Source organism: Ranitomeya imitator, chromosome 4 (genome assembly GCF_032444005.1).
Source record: "Ranitomeya imitator isolate aRanImi1 chromosome 4, aRanImi1.pri, whole genome shotgun sequence".
Classification (NCBI taxonomy): domain Eukaryota; kingdom Metazoa; phylum Chordata; class Amphibia; order Anura; family Dendrobatidae; genus Ranitomeya; species Ranitomeya imitator.
In genome coordinates, this window is record NC_091285.1 from 598,398,243 (window position 1) to 598,411,010 (window position 12,768).

At 46.4% G+C, this 12,768-nt stretch overlaps 1 long non-coding RNA gene across 1 annotated transcript in view; it reads right to left on the bottom strand.

Annotated features, from left to right (window-relative positions):
* Positions 1-6,772, bottom strand: part of LOC138674285 (uncharacterized) — a 66,979-nt gene extending 60,207 nt beyond the window's left edge. Inside the window, exon 1 of the long non-coding RNA XR_011320579.1 lies at positions 6,634-6,772. This is a non-coding gene — a long non-coding RNA (uncharacterized lncRNA). The remainder of the gene's footprint in view (positions 1-6,633) is intronic.
* Between the last annotated feature and the right edge of the window lie 5,996 nt (positions 6,773-12,768).

The following is a 12,768-nucleotide window of genomic DNA, read 5'->3' on the forward strand; positions in this document are numbered from 1 at the left end:
TTATTTTCTATCTCTAGGGCTAGCTAGTTCTTAGGCTGTGTTGAGGCGTCTAGGCCATGTTAGGTACGCTCCACGGCAATTTCTAGTTGTGTGATAGGATTAGGGATTGCGGTCAGCAGAGTTTCCACTTCCCAGAGCTTGTCCTGTATCGGTTTAACTATGAGGTCATTTCGGGTGCTCTTAACCACCAGGTCTATAACAGTCCACACTCATACTACAACAGATATTAAAGTTGCTCCAATTGGGCCTCTGGCTGCACTCTTTTTCTCCTGTAATCCCTGGGTTCCAACACTGCCAGTTGCTGCTCAGAAGTGCCATCTGCACAGTCAACACTTGCTGCCATGTTATTGGGGTTCAGTAACGTCAGCTGATCCCCTGCTGTGTTTCCGGCAATTTCTCCTGCTCCGTCCACACTCACACTACAGCAGATATTAAACTTGCTCCAATTAAGCCTCTGCCTTCACCCTGTTTCTAGTATTGACCTTGAGCTCAAACACCTCCAGTTGGTGCTCAGAAGTGCCATCTGCACAGTCAACACATGACCAGTGTTATTGGGGTTCAATAACGTCAGCTGCTCCCCTGCTGTGTGTCCGGCAATTTCACCTGCTCTGTCCACATTCACACTACTACAGATTTTAAACTTGCTCCAATTACACCTCTGCCTCCACTCTGTTTCTAGCATTGACCCTGGGCTCCAACACCAAAAGTTCCTGCATAGAAGTGTCTTTGGCACAGGTACTCCCTCCTGCCCGGCCTGGTTCCAGCACGCCGGCTGTTTCCAGGTAGTGTCAAGGTAACTTTGCCTCCAATACGTTGTCCTGTCAGGTTGTGGTCTGGTTAGCCGGCTCTATGGTGCCTGCAGTTTCGGTGCTTCCCATGTGGGCTTCGGGATCTGGCAACCAAGGCACTGTGGATTTTTGGTAACTCCAGCCGGCTTGTGGCCTTGCAGTTTTTTTTTATGAGGAACACCTGCTGCTTATCTGAGTTCCAGCACCATTAGCTGGTTCTTTGAAAGTCAATCTTGAATAGGTCCCCCTGGGTTCCAGTACCATCAGCTGGTTCTAGGCAGAGCCTTTGGTTTAGGTGCCTCCTTCTCAGTTTCCGAGTTCCACCAACGTCTGGTGGTCCTTGGTAGTGCTTTCTTGCACGGGTACCTCCTGCTTAGTAATCGTGTTCTAGTACCATCAGCTGGTCCTCGGTAGTTCCATTGGCTCTTGTGCCTTTTGCAACCCATCCGGGTTCCAGTACCGTCATCTGGTTCTCGGCAGTGTCTTTGGCATGGGTACTCCCTCCTGCCCAGCCTGGTTCCAGCATGCCAGCTGTTTCCGGGTAGTGTCAAGGTCACTTTGCCTCCAATACGTTGTCCTGTCGGGTTGCGGTTGTGTTAACTGACTCTATGGTGCCTGCAATTTCGGTGCTTCCTATGTGGGCTGCGAGATCTGGCAATCAAGGCTGGTTCCGTAGTGCCAATAGGACAAGCTCCCTCTGTAGGACTGTGGGTTTTCGGTAACTCCGGCTGACTCGCGGCCTTGCAGTTTTTTTTTTTCACGTGGACCTTCTGCTGCCTATCTGAGTTCCAGCAACATTAGCTGGTTCTTTGGAAGTCAATCTTGAATAAGTCCCCCTGGGTTCCAGTACCATCAGCTGGTTCTCGGCAGTTCCTCAGCCTTCTTGTACCTTCAGCTACATTTCCAAGTTCAAGCTTTATGAAATGGTTTTTGGTAATCACTCTGGATCTCCCTGACGATGACCCTAAAGACAGCGACCCTGAAGACCACCCCGAAGAAGACAACCCCGAAGATGACCACCCCAGAGACGAGGACCCTGGAGACGACGACCCTGAAAACCACCCCGAAGAAGATGATGACCCCGGAGACGACGACCATGAAGACCACCCCGAAGAAGACCAAGAGGAACACTCTGCACCACATGATCTTTGCGCTCCCACAGCGGCGTTGCCCACTCCAACGCCCTGCCCAACAAAAGGGATAAGATAAAACCCACTTTTGCCCGTTCCGTAGGAAAGTGTGCAGCCAGAAGCTCTAGATGTATGGAGCACTGACTCATGTATCCCCGACATTGCTTGCTGTCACCAGCAAACTTGTCTGGAAGCGGGAGACGGGATAAAGTCGGAGCAGGGGTGGCAGAGGACAAACTGGCTGCAGCCAGACAAGCAGCCTGAACAGCGACTTCGGTAACATTCATAGCTGAGGTTGTGCGTTCTAGAGCCGCCAACCTACCCTTGAGCTGCTGGATGTACCGCTGTAGATGCTGATCGTCTGCCATTTACTAGCCAGACCCTGGCGCTAGTATTCTGTTGGGCTAGCGGAACGCACCGAGTAAATAGATTAAGTTATTGGTGCGTTCGCAGCCCGAGGTCCACCGTGCAGGAGGAACCTGCTGCTAGCAAATGGCACTATGTGGCAGTCTTAGCGAACTCTGTTACTTCACAGAGTCGCCGACAAAAGAAAGCACTGTGCCCTGTTAGACTCGGGAGTGTCTTTGTCATGAGTACTCCCTCCTGCCCAGCCTGGTTCCAGCACGCCAGCTGTTTCCGGGTAGTGTCAAGGTCACTTGGCCTCCAATACGTTGTCCAGCCAGCTCGTGGCCTTGCAGTTTTTTTCTTTTTCATGAGGAACACCTGCTGCTTATCTGAGTTCCAGCACCATTAGCTGGTTCTTTGGAAGTCAATCTTGAATAGGTCCCCCTGGGTTCCAGTACCGTCAGCTGGTTCCAGGCAGAGCCTTTGGCTTAGGTGCCTCCTTCTCGGTATCCGAGTTCCACCAATGTCTAGTGGTCCTTGGTAGTGCTATCTGGCACGGGTACCTCCTGCTTAGTAACTGGGTTCCAGTACCATCAGCTGGTCCTGGGCTGGCAGTCTACCTATAAAGAAAACCTGAAATTATAAGAAAAAACATTATGGTGCAGGAGTGTGAACAATAAGTTTTCCTAGAAATCACTTGCATAACAGATTCCTGTGCTGTGGCTAGATCGCTTTGCTTTCTTCTCTATTTCCTAGACCAGACCTAGGCAAACTGTGATGCACATTCCACATGCAGAACTTTGGCTTTTCCTATCTGACCCATGGAGTCGGATAGCAAGAGGGCTGGAAATTATGCTGTGTACAGCCTTTGACTTGGGAAGCACAGTGACAAACTGCAAAGTGAGAAAAAACGCTTTTTGGGTCACAGAAACCTCATCAGGCAAAATGTTTTAAAGGGATATGATGAAGGCCATAGTAAGGACGGGCTAAACAGTCATGAAAGTCCTGTCAAGGAGCTTCTGAGGATGGTGTGACTAGGACCTTATAGTTAATAAAGATCTTGAGGCAGCTCCCCAGAAATCCAGGTTGGAGTCAAAGGCTTTCTGCACACGTTGCAGATTTTCCTGCGGATTTTTCTGCACTAAAAACCGCAGCTCTTGGCAGAAAACGCAGGTGCGGTTTTTGGTGCGTTTTTGGTGTGTTTTTTATGCAGTTTTTAGTGCGGTTTTTAATGCGGTTTTCTCTGCAGATTGTCTATGTGTTTGACACAAATAAAGCTTGAACTGCAGTGGGGAAAAAAAAAAAAAAAAGAAATTATGTAATTTCCTTGTCCAACCCTTTTCTTCTTCCATCCTCCATTTTAGGAATAACACACCAAAATGAGTGGACGTATTTTGAACAATGACAGCGCTCCGCAGAGTGCTGATCGTAGGCCAGATCAAAGCACGCAGATCCAGCTCCGCACGCCACACCGGATTGCGATCCTGGGGTTGCTGCTGCTAATCCTGAATCATCATACACGTCAGGTAAGCAGATGTCTGTTTTTTTGTTTTTTTTTTATATTGAGTTAACATATTCCGCATTGCTTTAGGCTACGTTCACATTTGCGTTGTTGGGCACAGCGTCAGCGACGCATACCGAAGCATGCGTCATGTGCCCCTATCTTTAACATGGGGGGCGCATGGACATGCGTCGTATGCGTTGTCATGCATTTTATAATGCATGCGTTTTTTTGGCGCACCATACAGGACGCGGATGACGCTACAGGTTGCATTTTTGATGCGTCACATTTCCGAAGAAAAACGCATGCAACGCACCTGCGTCGTAAATGCGTAAAAAAAACACATTAGTGTCTATGAAAAACGCATAGGGCGCAGGTGCCTGCGTTGAGCCGCGTTTTTTGACGCATGCGTCTTTTGACTTAAAGGGAACCTGTCACCCCGAAAATCGCGGGTGAGGTAATCCCACCGGCATCAGGGGCTTATCTGCAGCATTCTGTAATGCTGTAGATAAGCCCCCGATGTTACCTGAAAAAGGAGAAAAAGACGTTAGATTATACTCACCCAGGGGCGGTCCCGCTGCTGGTCAGGTCGGATGGGCGTCTCCGGTCCGCTCCAGCGCCTCCTATCTTCTTTCCATGACGTCCTCTTCTGATCTTCAGCCACGGCTCCGGCGCAGGCGTACTTTGCCCTGCCCTGTTGAGGGCAGACAAAGTACTGCAGTGCGCAGGCGCCGGGCCTCTGACCTTTCCGGCGCCTGCGCACTGCAGTACTATCCTCTGCCCTCAAGACGGCAGAGCAAAGTACGCCTGCGCCGGAGCCGTGGCTGAAGATCAGAAGAGGACGTCATGAAAAGAAGATAGGAGGCGCCGGAGCGGACCGGAGACGCCCATCCGACCTGACCAGCAGCGGGACCGCCCCTGGGTGAGTATAATATAACCTCTTTTTCTCCTTTTTCAGGTAACATCGGGGGCTTATCTACAGCATTACAGAATGCTGCAGATAAGCCCCTGATGCCGGTGGGATTACCTCACCCGCGATTTTCGGGGTGACAGGTTCCCTTTAATGTATTTTTTGGGGGCGTTTTGGATCTTCAATTGTATAGGACAACGCATGCGTAAAAAAACGCTGCATTGTGTATGCGTTTGTCATGCGTTGTGCGTTGCGCCGACGCTGCGCCCAACAACGCAAATGTGAACGTAGCCTTACAGGCATGTTTCAAATATTTTTCACAGTGTTGTGTTTTAAACTATATATATATATATATATAGTATATATAATATATATATATATATATATATATATATATATATATATATATATATATATATATATAGTTTAAAACACAACACTGTGAAAAATATTTGAAACATGCCTGTAAGGCTACGTTCACATTTGCGTTGTTATATATATATATATATATATATATATATATATTTTTTTTTTATTATTATTTTAGAGGCAGCGGCGGCAGAGAAGCCGTGCACAGAAAATAATGTGGGTGCACCCTCTGGTGGCACAGCGCACACAGAAGGGGCACTTTTATGTCCTTTACAATGACTTGAGGCGGTACGTTGAAATCAATTGAAAGACAAATTTCACTGTTTTTTCAAACAATGTTATATGTGAAGTAACCCTTTTTTTTGTCTTTTACAATTTTCAGATATCCTGACAAATTTCTTTCTTTCTGTCGGCTATCCATTCTGGCGTTCGACAGACTGCTCAACATCCTGGCACCCCATTTGACACTGCAAGACACAGTGATGAGGAAGGCCATCTCTGCTGAGGAAAGGCTGCTCATCACCTTGCGGTAAGTAACTAATTATTTTGTTTGAATGTCGTTAGGGCTCTTTCACACGTCTGTGTGTCCAATATGTGTGATGAAATTTTTCATATCTCCTGGAGACACTGACCCACTCATCTATGCACATGTCAGCTTGTTTTGGGCGGCCGTGTGTCCGTTGGCAAAACACGCTGACATGCCAGATTGTTAAAATTTAAGGAACAATTGGAGCTCATCCAGAGCGGTGAGGGACATCTGGACCAAGAGACTGCCTATCCGGTGGCAGTGAGCGAGTCTTCCTTGCTACAGTCAATGCAAATGAATCACAATGATCCTCGCAAGAAGATTTTTTTTTTTAATAAATACAGGGTGTCCGTTGCAATTTGAACTGTTTGATCATCATTGCTCCTCTTGTTTTTTTTTTTTTCTCTGCTGCCACCGGATAGGCAGCTCTCTTCTCTATTACCACAGCTTCTGCGGAACCAGATGCTCCAGCAGCTGCTGAAGCGGATGTGGATGCAGCAGAAGCTGTGGTAATGGATGGAGAGATGGTCCCTCCCGCTCCAGAGGAACTGCCTGCTCCATCCTCTGTGTCGGTGTTATCCACATCAGCCGTTGATATGTTTACTTCCGTCCTGTGAGAAACAAACAGAACAATTATTAATACAGAATTTTAGAAGGCTGTGAAGGAGCAAAGTTTTACATGCAGCAAATAGGCTGCTACGTCAACATGTATGTCCACTATTTTGCTTGTGTAGTGATAACGCCTGTTTTCATGTAAGTCATGCGTTATCACCACATGTTATAAATAAATTATCTTGTGGAGTGGAAGCGCCAATGCAAGATAAATAGAAAAGGAAGTGGTGTCAAGACACACAACGCATGTGTGGTTATGTAGGGTAGGTATGACACCTATTTCTTTAGAAGCATAGTGCAGACGGGATTTATGAAAATCCTGTCTTCACTATACTATCACATCTTGATGCAGCGTGTTTAACGCGGTGGCAGGACACAGGGTTGAATACACAGCCAACTGTTCAAGTGCACATGGAAACAGACTACATGTGTATTTGTGGTTTCTAAATTACCTCCGCAATGTACGGCTGGTGATAAGGAATTGTAGCTCGTCGTTAAATGGGAACGTTTTCTTACTTGGTGACGAGCCACTTCTATCGCAGGTATTGATGTACTTGTTAAACCTGTCCCTGATGGAGCGCCACCTTTGCTTCACATCTTTTTCTACAAAAAAAATAAAAAGAAACAAAATTTTTTTTTTAGATAAATGATCAAAGTACAATTGTAATACAATCAATATTTACTTATTAAATAAAATTATAATTACCAATTTGCAGTTGCGTTGCCCCTGGATAGGAGTCCCATTCCGGAAACATGTCACGTAATATTTTGGTCCATGCAAGCTCACGGAAATACTTGTCTTTATAAGACTCATCTGCAGGGTCCCAAAGGGCAGGATAATCACGAACCTACAATGAATACAATAGTGTCATTTGATACTATATCGAACAGCAAAGTAATGTTAAAGAAATGTTTTTCTAAAATTGGAATATATTTAAATATAACCCCTACAGTAACCCAAGGACAAACAAGAAACCCAAACACCAATTTACACCCCGAAAAAACCAAACACAACATAACGGATGCCCTAACAGAGCACACAGTGTTGTAACTTCAAAGTCATTGGCTACTATCCCAAAGGGCTAATTTCAACTTGCAATAAACACGTCCGTGTGTCGCAGGTTAAAAACAAGCTCTGGCGCCATCAATCCTGAGTGGGGCTACATGTGTTGCTGGGTGGGCTCATGATAAGCTCTGGATTGCCGGTGCCACAGCTTGTTTGCAACCTGCAAGACACTCTACACTCAACACTCTAGCTTTCAAAACCATAACCCTAATCTCAACACCAACCCTAATAACAATCCAACCCCTAAACTAAACACTACTTTACCCAAAAAGTTAACAAATAGGCGATGTGGCCTAAATTAGCGTGGCCTACAGTGGAATTATCAGCAACAGAGTGGGAAAGCAGACAGCTGTGGGCCAATCTTTGTGGCCCGGGGAGGGGTTAAAATACCCCTGGCTGTTCCCAGGCTAGGAATATTAACCCACAGCTTTCTGCATAGCCTTTCTGGCACTAAAATATAGGGGGCCCCGAAAAAAAAAATTGCGTAGGGTCTCCCTATATTTTTAGGCTAGAAAGGCTAGGCAGACAGCTGTGGGCCAATATTTGTGGCCCGGGAAGGGGTTAAAATACCCCTGGCTGTTCCCAGGCCATGAATATAAGTCCACAGCTGTCTGCGTAGCCTGTTGTGAATTCTGTGGCTGAGTTCACTTCTGTGGTCACAAGTGGTATTGCAGTCTCTGGGCTTCCTCCCTCAGGTGTTTTGGTGAGCTCGTTGGCTGCCTTGCTATTTAGCTCCACCTGAGTCTGTCTTCCTTGCTCCTTGTCAATGTTCCAGTGTTGGATCTGAGCTACTGCATCTTTCCTTGGGCCTGCTGCTCTGCTAGATAAGTGCTTCTAGTTTGTTTTCTGTTTTTTCTGTCCAGCTTGCTATTAACTTTTGCTGGAAGCTCTGAGAAGCAAAGGGGTGCACCGCCGTGCTGTTAGTTCGGCACGGTGGGTCTTTTTGCCCCTTTGCGTGGTTTTCGTTTTAGGGTTTTTTGTAGACTGCATAGTTCTCTTTGCTATCCTCGCTCTGTCTAGAATATCGGGCCTCACTTTGCTGAATCTATTTCATTCCTACGTTTGTCTTTTCATCTTGCTAACAGTCATTATATGTGGGGGGCTGCCTATTCCTTTGGGGTATTTCTCTGAGGTAAGTCAGGCTTGTATTTCTATCTTCAGGCTAGTCAGCTCCTCAGGCAGTGCCGAGTTGCATAGGTAGTGATAAGCGCAATCCACTGCTGCTTATAGTTGTGTGAGGATAGATCAGGTACTGCAGTCTACAGAGATTCCACGTCTCAGAGCTCGTCCTATTGTTTTTGGTTATTGCCAGATCTCTGTATGTGCGCTGATTACTGCACGCTGTGTTGCCTGATTGCCAGCCATAACAGTACAAGGAGCCACACCAATGATTCCCAATAGAGGGAAAAAAGAAATCCTGACATCATTTTTTTTTCTTAGCTCTGTCTTCAGTCTTTTCTTTCCCCTAGACATTAGAGTGCTTCAGGACACAGCTGTGGACATAGATATTCAGGCTCTGTGCTCTTCAATGGATAATCTCGTTGTAAATGTACAAAAGATTCAAGATACTATTGATCAGAAATCGATGCTAGAACCAAGAATTCCGATTCCTGATTTGTTTTTTGGTGACAGAACTAAGTTCCTGAGCTTCAGAAATAATTGTAAGCTATTTTTGGCCTTGAAACCTCATTCTTCTGGTAATCCTATTCAACAGGTTTTGATTATTATTTCTTTTTTGCACGGCGACCCACAGGACTGGGCGTTTTCTCTTGCACCAGGAGATTCTGCATTGAGTAATGTTGATGCATTTTTCCAGGCGCTGGGATTGCTTTACGATGAGCCTAATTCAGTGGATCAGGCTGAGAAAAATCTGCTGGCTTTATGCCAGGGTCAGGATGATGTAGAAGTATATTGTCAGAAATTTAGGAAGTGGTCAGTACTCACTCTGTGGAATGAATCTGCACTAGCGGCTTTGTTCAGAAAGGGTCTCTCTGAAGCTCTTAAGGATGTAATGGTGGGATTTCCTATGCCTGCTGGTTTGAATGAGTCTATGTCCTTGGCCATTCAGATCGGTCGTCGCTTGCGCGAGCGTAAATCTGTGCACCATCTGGCGGTATTGTCTGAGAGTAAACCTGAGCCTATGCAGTGCGACAGGACTATGACTAAAGTAGAACGGCAAGAACACAGACGTCTGAACAGACTGTGTTTCTATTGTGGTGATTCTACTCATGCTATTTCTAATTGTCCTAAACGCACTAGGCGGTTCGATAGCTCTGCCGTTATTGGTACTGTACAGTCCAAATTCCTTTTGTCCATTACCTTAATGTGCTCTTTGTCATCGTATTCTGTCATGGCGTTTGTGGATTCAGGCGCTGCCCTGAATCTGATGGATTTGGATTATGCTAAACGTTGTGGATTTTTCTTGGAGCCTTTGCGGTGTCCTATTCCGTTGAGAGGAATTGATGCTACACCTTTGGCCAAGAATAAGCCTCAGTACTGGGCCCAGCTGACCATGTGCATGGCTCCTGCACATCAGGAAGTTATTCGCTTTCTGGTACTGCATAATTTGCATGATGTGGTCGTGTTGGGGTTGCCATGGCTACAAACCCATAATCCAGTATTGGATTGGAACTCTATGTCGGTAACCAGCTGGGGTTGTCAGGGAGTACATGGTGATGTTCCATTTTTGTCTATTTCGTCATCCATTCCTTCTGACATCCCAGAGTTCTTGTCGGACTTTCAGGATGTATTTGAAGAGTCCAAGTCTGATGCCCTACCTCCGCATAGGAATTGTGATTGTGCTATCGATTTGATTCCTGGTAGTAAATTCCCTAAGGGTCGTTTATTTAATTTGTCCGTACCTGAACACACCGCTATGCGCAGTTATGTGAAGGAGTCCCTGGAGAAGGGACATATTCGCCCATCGTCGTCACCATTGGGAGCAGGGTTCTTTTTTGTAGCCAAGAAGGATGGTTCGCTAAGACCGTGTATTGATTACCGCCTTCTTAATAAGATCACTGTTAAGTTTCAGTATCCCTTGCCATTGATTTCTGACTTGTTTGCTCGGATTAAGGGGGCTAGTTGGTTTACTAAGATTGATCTTCGTGGTGCGTATAATCTGGTGAGAATCAGGCAGGGAGATGAATGGAAAACGGCATTTAATACGCCCGAGGGTCATTTTGAGTATCTGGTGATGCCGTTCGGACTTGCCAATGCTCCATCTGTTTTTCAGTCTTTTATGCATGACATTTTCCGTGAGTATCTGGATAATTTCTTGATTGTTTACTTGGATGACATTTTGATCTTCTCAGATGATTGGGAGTCTCATGTGAAGCAAGTCAGAATGGTTTTCCAGGTACTGCGTGCTAATTCCTTGTTCGTGAAGGGATCAAAGTGTCTCTTCGGTGTGCAGAAAGTTTCATTTTTGGGGTTCATCTTTTCCCCTTCTACTATCGAGATGGATCCGGTTAAGGTTCAGGCCATCCAGGATTGGACTCAGCCGACATCTCTAAAAAGTCTGCAGAAATTCCTGGGCTTTGCTAATTTTTATCGTCGCTTCATCTGTAATTTTTCTAGCATTGCCAGACCATTGACCGATTTGACCAAGAAGGGTGCTGATTTGGTTAATTGGTCTTCTGCTGCCGTGGAAGCTTTTCAGGAGTTGAAGCGTCGTTTTTGCTGTGCCCCTGTGTTGTGTCAACCTGATGTTTCTCTTCCGTTCCAGGTCGAGGTTGATGCTTCTGAGATTGGTGCAGGGGCGGTTTTGTCACAGAGAGGTTCTGGTTGCTCAGTGTTCAAACCATGTGCTTTCTTTTCCAGGAAATTTTCTGCTGCTGAGCGTAATTATGATGTGGGCAACCGAGAGTTGCTGGCCATGAAGTGGGCATTCGAGGAGTGGCGTCATTGGCTTGAGGGTGCTAAGCATCGCGTGGTGGTATTGACTGATCATAAGAACCTTACTTATCTTGAGTCTGCCAAGCGCTTGAATCCTAGACAGGCCCGTTGGTCGTTATTTTTTGCTCGTTTTGATTTTGTGATTTCATACCTTCCGGGCTCTAAAAATGTGAAGGCGGATGCTCTGTCTAGGAGTTTTGTGCCCGACTCTCCGGGGTTATCTGAGCCGGCGAGTATCCTCAAGGAAGGAGTCATTGTGTCTGCCATCTCCCCTGATTTGCGGAGAGTGTTGCAGAAATTTCAGGCTAATAAACCTGATCGTTGTCCGGCCGAGAAACTGTTCGTCCCTGATAGGTGGACTAGTAAAGTTATCTCTGAACTTCATTGTTCGGTGCTGGCCGGTCATCCAGGAATCTTTGGTACCAGGGAGTTGGTTGCTAGATCCTTCTGGTGGCCGTCTCTGTCACGGGATGTGCGTGCTTTTGTGCAGTCCTGTGGAATTTGTGCTAGGGCTAAGCCCTGCTGTTCACGTGCCAGTGGGTTGCTTTTGCCCTTGCCGGTCCCAAAGAGGCCTTGGACACATATTTCGATGGATTTCATTTCTGACCTTCCCGTTTCTCAAAAAATGTCGGTCATTTGGGTGGTCTGTGATCGCTTTTCTAAAATGGTTCATCTGGTGCCCTTGGTTAAATTGCCTTCCTCCTCTGATTTGGTGCCTTTGTTCTTCCAGCATGTGGTTCGTTTACATGGTATTCCTGAGAATATTGTTTCTGACAGAGGTTCCCAGTTTGTCTCGAGGTTCTGGCGAGCCTTTTGTGGTAGGATGGGCATTGACTTATCTTTCTCCTCGGCCTTCCATCCACAGACTAATGGCCAGACCGAACGAACCAATCAGACCTTGGAAACATATCTGAGATGTTTTGTTTCCGCTGACCAGGATGATTGGGTGTCATTTTTGCCGTTAGCTGAGTTCGCCCTTAATAATCGGGCCAGCTCGGCTACCTTGGTCTCTCCATTTTTCTGCAATTCTGGGTTCCATCCTCGTTTCTCTTCAGGACAGGTTGAGTCTTCGGACTGTCCTGGTGTGGATTCTGTGGTGGACAGGTTGCAGCAGATCTGGACTCAAGTAGTGGACAATTTGACCTTGTCCCAGGAGAAGGCTCAGCTTTTCGCTAATCGCAGACGCCGTGTGGGACCCCGACTTCGTGTTGGGGATCTGGTTTGGTTATCTTCTCGTCATATTCCTATGAAGGTTTCCTCTCCTAAATTTAAACCTCGTTTTATTGGTCCGTATAGGATTTCTGAGATTCTCAATCCGGTGTCTTTTCGTCTGACCCTCCCAGACTCCTTTTCCATACATAATGTATTCCATAGGTCGTTGTTGAGGAGATACGTGGCACCTATGGTTCCATCTGTGGAGCCTCCTGCCCCTGTTTTGGTGGAGGGGGAATTGGAGTATATTGTGGAGAAGATTTTGGATTCTCGTGTCTCTAGACGGAAACTCCAGTATCTGGTCAAATGGAAGGGTTATGCTCAGGAAGATAATTCCTGGGTTTTTGCCTCTGATGTCCATGCCCCAGATCTTGTTCGTGCCTTTCATGTGGCTCATCCTGGTCGGCCTGGGGGT